At 43.5% G+C, this 14077-nt stretch overlaps 2 long non-coding RNA genes across 4 annotated transcripts in view; both read left to right on the top strand.

Moving 5' to 3' along the window:
* The window catches only part of LOC103387879 (uncharacterized), an 83816-nt gene extending 74200 nt beyond the window's left edge, over positions 1-9616 (top strand). For 2 of the 3 annotated variants that reach the window (XR_522470.3, XR_522469.3), the window contains exon 5: positions 6262-7749. This is a non-coding gene — a long non-coding RNA (uncharacterized LOC103387879). Of the gene's footprint in view, positions 1-6261; positions 7750-8923 lie in introns of those variants that run through there. The other variant, XR_001760958.2, reaches the window with a different exon arrangement.
* A 45-nt stretch (positions 9617-9661) lies between these two features.
* On the top strand, positions 9662-10010 carry LOC103387878 (uncharacterized). Its single transcript, XR_522468.1, has 2 exons — positions 9662-9862; positions 9969-10010. It is a non-coding gene; the product is annotated as an uncharacterized LOC103387878 (long non-coding RNA).
* The last annotated feature ends 4067 nt before the right edge of the window (positions 10011-14077 follow it).

The following is a 14077-nucleotide window of genomic DNA, read 5'->3' as shown; positions in this document are numbered from 1 at the left end:
GCCCGACGTTACGGTGTGTGACTGGCACGGGATACTCTGGGGCGGGATGTGGTGGGTGGGGGGGGGGGGGGGGGGGGGGTGAGGGAGGGAGAGAGGGAGGTGTGGGGGAGGGTGAGGGACAGACAAATGAGGACAAATGCAACTGTTGAGTGGAAGCAATTGATTTTGTTTTCGTGCAAATGTTTGTGAGAGTGCGTCAGTCCGTGTTTGTGCGGAAGGCGCGTGTGGGAGGAGGATGGGGGAGGAGAGGTGACGAGAGGCATATTCTAGTGGAAAATGGGGACAGAGGAGTGGAGTGGGCTGCGGCCTGAATAAATTGCTAACAGCACAAGCAAATGTAACCCTGCTTCAGCCACCTGATGATTACACAAGACAGTGAAGCACCGCCAGCTCTTGTCCTCATTCCTGTAAAAAAAAAAAAACAGTACCTGGAGGGCCTATTAGTACTTTATACCAATGTCACTTTAAAAATATTCCACTTTTGGAAGCCTTGTAGGCCCATTACATCTGCTCTGCAATAATTATATATTTATGCAGAGCTTCCAGGGCTAAAGCCCTTTCTGTTGAATTTTTATTTCTACAATAAAAACTGTAATTGCTCGCAGTACTCTGTAGTCTACACATACTGGCTGCTAACGCAGTACAACAGAAAGAGGATGAAGTGGGAACACAAACATGAAATAAACTACAGAGAGAGAGGAGGAAGAACCTTTACTGAGGCTGATCACTCTTCACATCTGGATCCGCACCAAATCTAACGGTTTATAATCCGCCGCCCCGGGAGGTTGGATTTAAAATGAACCGTCTCATGCTTGAGTGCTGCTCGGAAAAAAAAAAGAAAAAAAAACACGCACACAAAAAGACAAAGAATGTTAGTGTGAGTCTGTATAAACCTCCATGTCAGAGGACAAAGGGTCTCTGTATGAATACGTTCCTGTAAATTTGCATCATTAAAGATACAATAACACCTGCTGTAGTATTGGTGTGCTAGCATCTAGCCTAGTTAGCATCTGGAGATTAAGTGGTACACTGTCGCACTGCGAATTATTGGTGTGTGATTGTAGCATTTTGGCAGTACATTATTGCTTATTAGCGGTTGTGTTAGCAGCACGTTAGCATGCGGTGTTCCTGTAGTGCGTTAGCACATGCTGCTACAGTAGGATATGATGTTAGAATCAGGCTAAAGCTAACAGTTTACACTGTTAACAACCTTCATCTCACGTCTTCTTTGGACTTTCTGCAAGATTTAAATAGAGTGTGCTGCCACCTAGTGGGTCAGTTTTTTTTTGCTAGTCATCAGTAGGACCTTCTGATTCTCAGAGTCGTTCTGCGTCGTTGAGTTTTTGGAGTTTGTTAAAGTCCAGCGGTTGATGAAAGGCTACAGATAAAACCCAACAACCAGTCGTCGTCACATTTACTACAGTTACTATTGAGAGTCACTGCTTTTCAACGGTCCAGGGAAAACACCAACCACACACACACACACACACACACACACACACACACACATACATACATACCTTCAAGGCAATTATCTGAGGAATTGAACTGTTGACATCGTTGCTGTGAGGCAGTGTCAGACGCCGTACATTTTATACAGCAGAGGTCTCTAACCTTTTTTGCTCCACCAACCAGCTCCATGTAAGACAATATTCTCACAGAGCAGCCAGAAAACACCACCTAAACAAAATGCTACGACTGGTGATATAAGAAATCCAAAGGTCCTCAAGGTCAAACAGAGGTTGTTTTTTTTTCAGCTGAGTGTCAGCTGTGGGGATAGAACTGTACTTTGAGTCGAACTGCAAATGGAACTTTCTTTTATTTTGAAGGTCAGTTCTGCTCTGTCTCCTCTGTGAACCTTTTTCTCTACTTTTATTTTTTTTTAAAGATTCCTCGCACATTTTTAACATAACATTTGTGTTCAGGAGTGAATACTTTTTCCTTTTTTTCCACAACGATAATCTTTGAAATACAAGTACTATGTTTGGTACCGACTGACACTGAGGGCTGGTTCTGCTCCTGGTGTTGTGGGAACTGTTTGTAGGAAATCAGTACCTCAGGCCGACTGGACTAATTAGATGTGAAGTGTAGTATCACTGCTGCTGCGGCTGCTGGCGCCACCTCAGGATCTTTACGGCATGACAGCATCATCATGTCTGGAGACAGTGAATGTGAGAGGACAGATCCGATCCGTGATTATTGTTTGTCAGCTGCATCGTTGGTTTGGTTTTTCCGGAGCATGACAGGGAACAGTACCACAGCAAATCAAGAGGGGGCGATGTTGCGTAGTGGGTTCGAACAAGCGTATACTGTAGGTCAGTTGTCGTCCATTTTAATATGGACATTTTTCCAACCAGTTTTCTGGAACTGTCCTCAGTGTGAAGTGTGTGTCTCTTCATGTGACACAGTGATGGACTGGAGAGTTTTCTGGGTGTAACGTCGCCCTCACCTGATGGCTTCTGGGATTGACTCCAGCTCAGACCACAGAGTGTGGAGTGTTTGACCGTGAATGATCAACTGTGTAGAGATTTATTTGATTTATATATAAGTGTTGACAGACTAAGAGAACAAATACTTTTCATTTCTTTCTCTTTGGTAAAACAGTCATTCTTCTCCGTATTAAAATAAAAGTTTCAAATTTCTCCGAGCTGTGAGGTCAGAGCTGCAGAACAGATCGTACCCAGAGGACGTTAGCGGGCGTTTGCGGCTGCGCTCTACGTCCACTGTCAATCACCCCGTAACCACGAGCCGACGTGCACCCTGCTTTATCGTCTACTTGACTTTTAATGAGGTCATAATTTTTGAGAAAAGGACACCATGCTGTGCTGAAGATGACCTGGAACTGCTGACTGCGACCGTAAACTCCCCCCAAAAATGTTTATGGATCGTATAAATCAAGTGGGAAAACTGTGGCACTTTTATTAAGACCTTAGTTATTTTATAGACACTGAAACAAAGTGGAGTCGCCCTCTGATAGCTGCTCCAGACATCACAGCTCTCTGGGTTTCCTCAATGGTGGCTGCACTCCTCAGACCCAGAGACTAACGTCTCAGAACCAGAGTTACTTTTCCAGGTTATAACATTTTCAGGTTCATGGAGGACGGCAGGAAGGATGGGGATGGGAGGGTGTAATTAGACTGATCTTCAATCTACATGGTTATGGGAGGAAGCTGTGAACCATTAAACCTCTTGCTGCACGCTAACGGTTCACAAAATAGGGGGCGGGCCCTCCTTGAAGGGCACAGATGTATTGCCGGAGGGACACTCCATTCCAGTGTTTCCTGGGCACAGATGTATTGCCGGAGGGACACAGCAGGACAAGAAAAATTATGAGTCCATTCCAGTGTTTCTGTATTTTTCCCAGAATAGAGAAATTTCACTCATATGTAATTTTTTTTTTTTTTTTGTTCAATGAGAAGATCCATTTTAGTCAGCCTCCCTTCACATTGACCTACAAAGAAGGAATTTTAAAACTAGCGACTACACTGTACGGAGGTGTAAACCTGGGGAACTGGCTGGACAAAAGTTCTGCCCCACCTGACTTTGACTGGTGTGATTCCAACTGCAGAGACAAAGATTTAGACTCATCAGCATATCCACTGCGTTTTTTTTTTTTTTTTTTTTTCGCCAGGAAAACTTGAGAATTCGGTCATAGAAAGTGTGCCCTTGATTTGCCAGATGTTTCCCCAGGAGCTGCTCATGTTGCCTGGGGCTACACAACAAAGGGGAGTGAAGGGGTTTGTTGAATCATAAAAATGTCTTATCTCCACCTCGGTGTGGAATCTTCTCGTCCTGTACAGTTTCATTTTTATATATTTTTTTTTATTTTGCGGGGACAAATGAACTTTAAATATAATTAATATATGTATTTTATATCAGTACAGCTGTGATATTGGCAAAAAAAAAAAAAGAATTATTAAGAAAAATCTACAAAATATATCTTCATAGAGTTGGTGTATTTCAGTGGAACCTGGACCTGAAGTTGAAGCCTCAACAAACATTCTGGCAGTTGATGATGATATTTTTTAGATCCAGGTGTTCCAGTGTAACAGGAGTATTTTTCCCGGCAGTGTGTGTAAATAACAACGTGTGAATTTACCGTGTTCTAGACCAATGACAAGTGGATGGACGGGGAAATTATTGGATAAACTGTCACTCTACACCTTATAATGTGGTACAATTTTTTAATATAATTTATTCTACAAATTGATGAATGTGTTATTTGGACAGCCCTGGGTTTACTGTACTTTACTGTACTTTACTGTACTTTACTGTACTTTACTGTACTTTACTGTACTTTACTGTACTTTACTGTACTTTACTGTACTTTACTGTACTTTACTGTACTTTACTGTACTTTACTGTACTTTACTGTACTTTACTGTACTTTACTGTACTTTACTGTACTTTACTGTACTTTACTGTAGTTGTGTTGGAGTTCCAATAAATGCTGTGATTAGCTCCTGTTGATTAGCCACCAAAAGAAATCCGGCCAAACTGATGTACTGTGTGCAGTACTAGCAGTGTGTGGTTTACTACAACAGGGGAACCCAACCCTAGGTCTGGGGACCGGTATTGGTCCATAGGTTATTTGTTATCGGTCCGCAAAGGAACAAAAAGACAGATAACCTGGCAATGTTTGAAAAAACTAAGAGGAAAAAAGTCTAAAAGATTAGAGATAATAGATATTTTGAAAATTTAGCTGCCTGGTGCTACTGGTCCGTTTTGGAAACAAAAAAGGTCTGGGACCGCCGCTCTACCGTATTCTGTTTTGAATAATCCTAACAACACAGCCATGATGAACCTCCATCTGGTTCTTCTTCTGTGGAGATGAGCTTGAACGGCGTCCAGTGATTTGCCGCTGTAGTCTTGGACCGCTTTGCCGGAGAGGTTAAACCGTTTTTCTTAGCCGGAGTGCAGCAGCAGCTCATGAAAAAGAAAAAAAAGAAAAAAAAACAAACTCCTCTGCAGTTGCTGTGAGAAGTCGCCCACAGATTAGCTTCAGAATGTGATTGAGTCTGAGTGATTGAGGCCTTCAGCAGCAGCTGCAGCACCTGGCACCAGATCCTCTCTCTCTGCCCTGTTTACTCCCTCAACGCCGAGCCATTCATCTCACCTCGGAGTCTTCAGGTGCAGTTGCTTCATTCTCCTTCAGCCCAAACAGCCGACTGCCTCAGTGTTGATGCTATATTTATAAAGAGCTGCTTTCTCTCAGTGAAAAGCATGATGTGCCTCAGGTTCTCCTCCATACCTGCGCCGTGTCAACCTCTCAGTTCCCCCTGAGCACAAAAAGCCAGGTTATCTGATGTGAACCGCGTCTTTGAGTCGCACGAACGTGCATCACGTAAGTGCCGGTGTCTGTACCTGTACAGTTTTAATAGAGTACAGATGAGAGTTGTTTGTGTGTGTGTGTGTGTGTAGACGTAGAGAGAGGAGACGAGAACAGTGTCATTTCTCTTTAATCTGACTTGAGCTGCGCTCCGTGTCAGTCGTTGTTACAGGTGTAGCAGAGCTGAGCTCAGGCAGAAATCCTCGGCAGACCTCAGCAGAGAGAATGTTAAAGCCAGAACAGACAGTACTGTAGTGGAGGAGGTGAAGTGGAGGGTTATCCTGTGGAAAGTTTGCGGTCTTTGTAGCAGTTTGTATTGACAGTGTGTTGTACTCTCAGCACTGTTAATTCTGTCAACCAAACAGGAAGTGATGTCGGGCTGGATGACGGTCGGATAATAAAAAACGATACAAAAAAAATCTGGCAAAAATCCGAGTCCATTTAGAACTTCATTCCATTATGGAAATTTGAGTAACAAATTTCGAGGGACGAGAGCCAATCAGAGCTGGGTTTGTTGGCTATAGGGCGACATCTGAACGATACCCTGGTCCTATGTGATGTCACGTCATTTACGGTGATTAATCACGATTAATCATTATCATGTTTAGTCATGATTGATCTGATTAATCTGACTAAAAATTTAAATTGTTCGACAGCCCTGATAATAATGATAATAATATAATATTTAACTATATAACTGGATATATAATAATATATAATAATAACTGGATAATATGAACTGTATCTGTTGTGGTGACAGTGGAGGGAAGGTCATGTGACCACGTGTCTCAGCAGCTCACAGTTGTTTGTTGTCCATGCAGTAGGACAACAAACAGGGACAAAATGTTGTCCCATAAAGACCGTGGACATTTGTAGTGATTTTATTTATTATTTACATAAAGAGTTTGAATGTGGGTTTGGTTGTGAAACAGAGAGACGGATACTGATCAGGATGAGAGGAGGACGGAGGCAGGACCAGGACAAGGACCAGGACAAGGACAAGGACAAGGACCAGGACCAGTACAAGGACCAGGACCAGGGCAGACACAAATGAGCGTTACACCTGTGTGGAGTCCACAGCTGAAGGTGACCAGTGACTGCGTCTGAATAATGGTTCTGTGGTTTTGACCTGTGACCTGTGACCTAGTCTACTGATACTACTGACGGAGCAGAGGAACTGGTACCTGCTCAACACACCATAGTCGGCTGGGCGGGATTCAAACCACCTCTGATAACAACTTTGAACAAGTATTTAAACCTAAAATATCGAGTATGAAAAAAAAAATTCACAAAACTCCCTGGGATTCCCTGACGTACCACTGAAGGTCAGCGTACCCCCAGTTGGAAAAGACTGATATGTAGTAATGTTTACATAGGTTTTATGCCCATGTGTTGATAAGATATTAACACTTGGCTGACATTAAACTGGATGAAGTGTTTGAATCAGTATCAGGAGGCTCCAGGACGCGAGGCCAACACCTCGGCTGCTGCTCTCGGCCCGTCTTGCATCAGGGGTTGTTTGCATTACAGGAACGACTCTGTTCCTACTCATGTAATTTAATTACAGTGGACTTTGGCATGCCCAGGCGGTGCCCCCGTGGAGCGGCGCAGAGTGCCAGCCGGGAACATCCTGTCACGGGCGACAGGAACATCAGATGCGACAGATGGCTCATAAATCATGAAGGTGCGTGCGCGGCGCTGACGGGAGGCCTTCCTCTGGAGAGCACGCTGCGAGCAGGTGGGCAGCCGGAGCCACATGAGTCCTGGACCAGTTTGAGAAAACGCCCGGTGTCAGAGCGGTGGAGCAGCGGAGCTGGGAGGGGAAATCATCAGAATAACAAAAAAAAAAAATGTCATTGTCAGTCCTGTTGCGTCTTTCACATTTGAAGGTGTGACTGAAGACGGAGAGCAGACTGTCTCCGTCTCACAGTGTGTCACCATATGGCAGCGCTCTCACCTCACAAACCGGAGCGACTGTTGTGGAACAGAACAGGATCGTGTGTGTGGAGCAGCGACGCCGCAGCATAAAACAAAGACCATATGGTTCAGTGCCCGCCTTTATTTTTACGGTTGTTTCACATGTAAATTCTGCAGAGAAAGACGGGAGTGGGCGCAGATTTCTTCTCCGCTCCAACACTAAGCCAGCTTTCATCCTCCAGTTACGGTTTCACGTTTACATCGCCGCGGAAGAAGACGGAGATTTTTTTTTTTACTGTCGTAATCCTGAGACCTGCTGTAGGCCGTGAAGTTAAACAAGAAGAGGACTCGACCCTCCAGTTTATTTACATCGTGTACCACCACCAACATACACACATATAGTACAGTACAATGAAGTAGTACTACAGCTTGTACTTCAGTTTTATTCTAAGACTACACAAGTACAAACCCACCCACAAATTGAATGAAAATACGTTAAAAAAAATACCATCCTGCCAGAAGAGGGAGCTCTGTACCGGTGGTACAGATACCATAGTTTGAGACATACTTTGGTATAGGACCTGAGTATGTGTCATTGAAGAAAGGTTTCTCTTTCACTAGGTGGCAGCAGATGGTCACAAATCTGGTCTCAGATCTGTCTTTCATCACTTCCTGTGACACAAATCGTAGTTGTGTTCAACTAAACAGGATCAGGTTTCACACTCAGTTTAATTGTAGGTTTTCTAGTGAGAATTTGTGCCGTGGTTTAAAAGGAGTCTGTGATTCGCTGAGGTGATCATACGCCGTTTGACATCATCACCCAGTGAAAAGTCAACAAGGAATAAAATATTCGACATTATTTCAATTAGCATCAGGGTCAGGTTAGTGTGTCTGTGTACTCCGACTGACAGCACGTATGAATAATACACCAGTGTACTTCATACGTACCATTGATTACTCCTTAAATCAATACTTGTGCTGCTCCTCCTGACGTGCAGGTGGGGTTCTGTAGACATTCAGAATCGGAGCACATCAGCGCCGGTCTCCGGGGAGAGCAGCTAAAATATTCAGCATTATTCCCCTCAAAGCCAGTCCTACTATAGTTCTCCCCCTTTCATGCACTCACATGAACACTGTGTGTGCATACTAATGCCTGAGCTGAACACTTCTCCATCACTGCCTCGTGGAATCACTGGGCTCACAGAACCATTTTTATTTACTCGATGACGGACGTTATTGTGAGATCAACACGTAGCACTTACTAATTTGATTTGATTTCAAATGTAATAATTTTATACTTTATAGATTTCACTTTTTTTTTGGAGGAGGAGACGGAGGTTTATATGTGATCCATTACAGTGGACTCGAACCAGTGACATGATGTTGTAAGGCAAGGGCTCTGACCGCCCTCTTCCACTATGTGGATCGTGGATTTTCATTGGCTCCTTGTGAAATTTTCTCCTGTCAATATTTAAACTGACATAGAATTTCTACGTAAATAACAAGTTTTTTTTTTACTTTGACTCAAACATTTGTGTAAAATGTTTTAAATCTCTTGCTCCTACTGTGCTCCTCGCCCTCTAGAGTTCACCTGATGTGCTCCTCCTGTGCCCCGCCCTCTATGTAGACAAACCCTGTGTCTTATTTCTCTCCCGTCTCCTTGGTGTTTCCTCGTAGATCGTTTCTCAGAGATCGGTTTCCTCCTCCTGCCGACTCCTCCGTCCCTCGGTCTCTCTGGGTGAGTAACCACAGTGTCAACAGTCGGGCTGTTATCTTGGTGGATGATATCAATTCAAAACTCCTCCACACTGACACCTCTGGGTTCACCTTTGACCTCTGAGTCAACTGCAGATAAACCTGAGATAAACTCAGTCGTGACGCGTTTCCATCTGCATCATAATGTGAAATGTGAGCTGCAGTTTTGAAATGTTACATTTTTTTAAAAGAAGCAAATGTTGAGTACAAGTATTTTTTTATATATTTGAACGAATGCTTCATATGTTGAGCTAATGCTAAAGTTTTCTTTGGAAGCTAATTCTGTGGCGGGAAACGTCCAGTCCTTTTCTCTCTGTCGCTGTATTTCCTCCTCTTCCTTTTTGTTCTGACAAAAAAAGTTCTGCTCTGTGTTCTACTGTTCCTCTCATGTTCCGGCGTACAGATTAGAACCGATTAGAACCGATTCGACTTTCTGACTTCTTTGCTGTTTATTTCTCACCAGATGTGGGATGTTGACCCGACCCTGTTCCACGCTGTTAGCTCATCATTTAGCACAAAACAAAAGCAGAAAATCTGGACTTTTACGGTGGTAAAACAATATTTGATTGACAAAGATAGAGTCATTAACAACTGAAGAAAGAGTTGTTTGTTTGTTTTTGTAACTGTAACTCTTCTCTCTGGATGTCCTGTCCTCCACCCTAACAATGTTGGCCAATTCATGAAGTCTCACAGTCTGTGTTTTTCGGCACATGCAGCCGACTGCTGCGCCGCAGCCCACAGAGTGGAGGACTCAACATCCTGGAAAAAAGTTTAGCTCTTGGTTTCCAGATGGTGGACGGAGCTGCTGAAGGCACCATGGGGGGAGAGGGAAGAGACTGCTGCTGGAGGAGAACAGCACTGGTACTACAAAAATGTCCCAAAAAGAATATGAAACGAAATCTAATGATCTTCTAGTTTTCGTTTACTCACAATCTACTTACTCCGTGTGAAACCTGTGCCTGTTTAGAGGAACACCATCGGTACAGTAACTGCAGGAATTGAAGAAAGATAAAAATGAAGATCTTCTTTAACAGCTGTAAGGATCTTGCAAAAATGAAGATCTTCTTTAACAGCTGTGAGGATCTTGCTTTTTTGTTTTGTTTTTATAGCCATCTGCTGCCACCTAGTGGAAGAGTATGAAATTATTCTGCCAGTCACTGTCACGTAGAAGAACAAGGACAAGAACAAGGAACAGTTTGAAATCGATAATACTCCAAACTTTACCAGTATTCTTTCAGTAGGGAATACAAATTTGACTAAAACTTAAATTGTCTTACATACAGCTGCTTTTTTTTCTTTTGGCAAATTCCCTCTGCGTTTCATTGGACTTCTGTGGAGTCTAAGCAGTAAAAACAGCATGTGGTGCCATTTCTGGAGGCAGAAGGGCAGGTGGGTGCTGACAGAGACGGGCACACAGACACGGAACAGAAGTGGGGAGCCAAGACCTGCCAAGCATACAGAGGAACCAGCAAGCCCCCAAATGACCTGGCATATGGAGTTTAGCTGGGGAAGGAAAAAAAAAAAGAAAAAAAATCTCCCGCTCTCGTCTCCACCAGCATCATCTCCTCCTATTTCCCTGTCACACAGCAGCTTTGAGAGGGAGAAAAAAAAAGCAGACAAAGCTGTGAAAGGAAGTGCAGCATTTGAATTTTATGTTTTTTTATTTTTTTTGTGGTAACAGCAGCCAAATCCCCGGACGATGTGCTTAAAAGTAAGAAGAGTTGCGTGATGACATCGGACCTGATGACGTATCATCCCGTAATGTGTTTATTTGTATTATTTCAACGGTTAAATGTCTGATGGTTTTTCCTCGTTGCCCTCCTCAGCTGCTGTCCAGCTCACATGAATAAAACAAAGACAAACTGTGACCCAGACAAACCTCCAGAAGAGCGTTCATTACAGGCTCAACCGGGGCGTGGAAAAAATAGAACGGTAATAGGAGTTCTTGATCTCAGCTTTCAATTCACTTCACTTTTTTTTTTTCAAGGCATTTTTCGGAGAAGAAGAAGAAAAAAACAATCAAGCTTTTTGGAGGCTGAAAAAATATTTCTTTTTTTTTTTTTCAGGGAGATAGAGATGACGGAGGCCAGGCTGCAATCTCCAGGATCAGCCATTACAGCCTAAGAGCTCTCCATCTATTTCCCTCTTCCCTCCCAGCCTTATTTTTTTTCTTTTCTACACCTCCATTTTCCTCCACACCCTCTCCTCCTCCTCCTCTGCTCTCTGCTCTGCCTAAATTCATGTAAAAACCTCTGGATCGCTGCCTTTTTGCTCCGACTGCAGGACGTGTCCAGATGTGTGCGGGATTAGACCGCTGCCCCCAGCAGGCAGGAAAATTAACAGTTGTCTCGGGGATTTACGTTCCGACTGCGAGTGCCGTGTGATTAGTTTTTACTCCGATCATGATTGAGTGATTACGCCTGAGGAAAACATTAGAGTAGTTTAAGCAGACACGGATGATGGAACCACTTCATCAACACTGATGGAAGTCACGTACAGCCGAAAAAAACACACTCAAAATAGAGCTGGGTTTGGTTGATTCAAGTTCTTCCACATGGACCCACAGGTGTACAGATGGCATCCAGCTTTAGACACAAAGACTTTGACTTTTGTTCTTGTACACAAGACTGAGTGGAGATTATTTGCAGTATTTATATATACATATATTTATATGTATATATTGAAATTTTGTGAATTATTATTATGTGTTTCCCTGCTGCCGCCGTTCTGACTGTCAAACTCGCTGCTGAATATTATTGGATATATTTTGTTTATTAGTCAAATCAATAGTTATTGCTTTTTTAAAAAAATCTCTTTCCGTCGACTGTAGCCTCCTCCGTTCACCAGACGTGAAGCTAATTAATGTCTGACTTTGGTTCAGAGGCGCAGGGGCAGCTGATGATGGGGGGCGGGGGGTGTGACACCTCGGTGTGTAAGGTGTAATCTGCAGTATTAAAATGGCCTCTCTACGTCTCCGTGAGTGCACGTCACGCCGGAGCCACACGTTTGTTTGTTTGTTTGTTTATTACTTTTTATTTGCTGACTGCAGTTTCTCCTAATTAGTACAAAATTTAAAAGGACAAACTCGGCTGCTGTCACCGTTAATTATACCGCGGGCCTTAAACAGCGTTTTACAGGAGCTTTTTCTGCTCTTGTTTTGCTGCTAATCCTGAAGGGAGGGACAGATTGCAGGAAGGAGTCTACTTTCATTAAGTGGGCAGAGGAGAAAGACAGGCTCCAAAAAAAGCCCAAATTAATTGTGGCAAATTGCAGGCTCAGCACACCTGGTGCCGGCAAGTCTTCATAATGAATCTTCTGCGGACGGGAGATTAATGTGAGCGCTCGCAAATGTAGAAACACGGAAACAAATGTTTTCTACACTGGCTACACAATCGCTCTCCATCATCGCCTGTTAATATCTGACGCCGCGGTTGGTTTGACCATTTATTTCACCTGTCGGTGTAGGGGGAGCGGGGGGGCGATGGGGGGGTGTGTGTGTGTCTCTTTTCTTTTCTTTCTCCCGATTGTTATTCAGGCTTTGGTGAAAAGTCTGTGTCCTGAAGGTTGAGGTTTTCCTCATTGTTTGTCTGGAAACGTAGAGAATTTTTATTTTTTATATTTTGAAGTACTGTACTATATTATTATACTTCTCTTATATACAGTATACAATATACAGTTTCTATGTCACTCACTTATTAAAACAGAGTGATGACATCATAATCTAGGCCAGGGGTCCCCAACCCCTGGTGCGGGGACCAGTGTCAGTCCATAGGTCATTTAGTACAGGGCCATAGTAAAAAAAAAAAGTACTTCAGTTTTTTTACTGATTTACTTCATTCAAAAATAATCCAGTCATATCTCTTTACTGATTTCATTCACAGATAATCGGTCAATGTTTCAAAACAACAACAAACACGAGTTAATAAACCTCGTAGGTCGAGGATGTCGTAAACCGAGGAACCTCTGTAAACAAACCTGCTCACGTGATGTTAGTGACAGAGTTTGGTTTGGGAGAGTAAATAATAATTTACACATTTTTAAGACTTACTTTTGTGCACACGCTCAGTAAAGGCAGCGTATGCCGTTCTGGCAGGTATGGTAAACTGCTTAGCTGTCGAAACTGGAACTACACTACAGAGGAACACAAATTAAAAAAATGTTTAAAAAACCCTGACAAAGTCCGTTTTATACTTTGTTCCCTTTTATTGTTTTTCTACAGAGTCGTCGTCAACACGACTAATGTGTTGTTATTGTAAACGGTAACGGCGCGCTCCTCGTACGCTGCCCCCTGTAGGATCTCACAGTATAATGGGTTATTATATACATTTGTCTGTGGACGCTTTTGATTCATTCACTGAGAAATCCATGAGTGTGTGTGTGTGTGTGTGTGTGTGTGTGTTAACGTGCCTTTATGTTCCTTCTACCAATTAAGTGAAAACAAAAGCAGTCGTTTATTATCATTAAACCAACGCTGGTTGATTCAGTAACTGCTTACGATGCAATTAGCTAATGGTTTTAGCTTTGAGCAGTTCACATTATTACTGCCTAATGTTGACCTGAAGTTTTTTTTTTGTTTTTTTTATAGAAGTCTGTGGAAGAGGTTCACTCACTGTGGACGGTTCTGTTCTGTAGAACCCGGTCCGGTCCAGTCCAGTCCAGTCAGGATGGTACCGTCTCCTTCACCCTCACAGACTGACCACCAGGCTGCGCTCATCACCAGTTCAGTCGGGGACCCGGCCTCACGCCGACGCTGACATTTGTAGGGATTTCTAAGTCAGGACTTTTATGGACGAGGTCCAATCGTTTGACACGCTCCAGCCTCTGGAGGCAGCGTTGGTCGAACAGGTCAAGAACCTCCACCTCCTCATCAACCCCTGTGGGCCTAATTTGTGACGAGGTCTGCGGTGTCATTCCAGTTGTGTTGACACAGCCCCTCCCCCCTCCTATCTGGACCACCAAATGACCAGCGGACTTGACGATCACAATAACGGTCCGGTTCGGCCTGAAGGTGGCGTGCGGCGTCGTCCAATTAAATCCAGGATGCAGCGGCTGGCGTTTGCTCTACGTGGGTGAGTG

This window comes from Cynoglossus semilaevis, chromosome 13 (genome assembly GCF_000523025.1).
Source record: "Cynoglossus semilaevis isolate Cse_v1.0 chromosome 13, Cse_v1.0, whole genome shotgun sequence".
In the NCBI taxonomy this organism is placed as follows: Eukaryota; Metazoa; Chordata; class Actinopteri; order Pleuronectiformes; family Cynoglossidae; genus Cynoglossus; species Cynoglossus semilaevis.
Note: the sequence above shows the minus strand (reverse complement) of the source record. Positions and strands in the feature narration are given on the sequence as shown.